The sequence below is a fragment of the Talpa occidentalis genome, unplaced genomic scaffold (genome assembly GCF_014898055.3).
Source record: "Talpa occidentalis isolate TD23 unplaced genomic scaffold, MPIMG_talOcc4v2.1 talOcc4.16, whole genome shotgun sequence".
NCBI lineage: Eukaryota > Metazoa > Chordata > Mammalia > Eulipotyphla > Talpidae > Talpa > Talpa occidentalis.
The window spans coordinates 1,045,236-1,046,481 of record NW_023601653.1 but is presented as its reverse complement, the minus strand read 5'-3'; positions in this window follow the sequence as shown (position 1 = coordinate 1,046,481).

The window sequence follows — 1,246 nt, the reverse complement described above, 5'->3', positions numbered from 1 at the left end:
GGAGGGACAAAAGAGGGCCCCTAAATCTCGCCCTGGGTCTCGACGGCCCTTGAGCTGGGGTGGAGTTTCCCAGGCAAAGCTGGAGCTGGCGAGGGTGGGTAGGGCGGGCTGGATTCACTGGGTGGGATGCCCAGGGCGGGTGGGCTTGGGCAGGGCAGGGAGGGTGGGCGGGAGAGCCCTTTGCAGACAGGAAAAACAGGGCAGGGCCCAGAGGGCCCAGCCCAAAGGCGGGCGGGGGCTCGGTGGGCAGCCGGGCCTTCTGCACGGTCTCCCCTCCTCCCCCACCCAAGCCCCGGCAGCGCCCTCCCGGGCAGGTGGGCAGACCCCGGCAGCACCCTCCCGGCAGCCTGGGCAGGGCGCTGGCAGCGTGCCAGGGCCGTGGGTTCCGAGGGCCTCCCCCGCGGCCCCTGGGCGCGGGACGGCACCTGCCCCACCGCCCAGCCGGCGCTCCGGTGCCCCCGGCGGGACGACCCTCCCTGCGGCCCGGGCGGTCCCGGCGCGGCCCCGGGGGGGGGGGGGTGCCCGGCGCGGCCCCGGGGGGGTGCCCGGCGCGGCCCCGGGGGGTGGGTGCCCGGCGCGGCCCCGGGGGGGGGGGCGGTCCCGGCGCGGCCCGGGTGGGCGCCCAGGGCGGGTGCGCGCTGCGCTGGGCGGCGCCGGCGGCCGCGGGGACGACGCGCGGGGCCGCGTGGCCGCGGCGAGCCGGGCGCGCGGAGGAGCGGCCGCGCGTGCGCGTGGGTGCGGGCGGCGGGGGCGCACGTGGGCACCCAAACAAAGGCGGCGTCGCGTGACCGAGCTCGCGAGCGCGCGCGTGGCCCCGCGAGGGCGCGGCCCCTTTAAGGCGTGGGGCGGTGCGGGGAGGGGCGGCCCCTTTAAGGCGTGGGGCGGGGCAGGGGCGGGGCGGGGCGGGGCGGAGCGGCCATTTCAAGGAGGGGGGCGGGGCGGGGCGGGTCGCGGGGCGGGGCGGCCCCTTTAAGGCGCGGGCGATGGGCGGGGCGGCCCCTTTAAGGCGGGACGGGGCGGGGCGGGGCGGGGCGGGGCGGGCGGGGCGGGGCCGCGGCTGCGCAGGCCGGGCCGGGGCGCGCAGGCTCCGCGCAGCGTGACGCGAGCGAGCGCGCGACCTGGCGCCGCCTCCGCGCTCGTGCCGGACCCGCGGGGCCGCCTCCTCCGCTGCCGGCGCCGCTGGCTCCCGGGCGGGCGGGCGGCGGCAGGTGCAGCGCGGCCGGCGGCCGGCGAGGGGGCGCCGCGG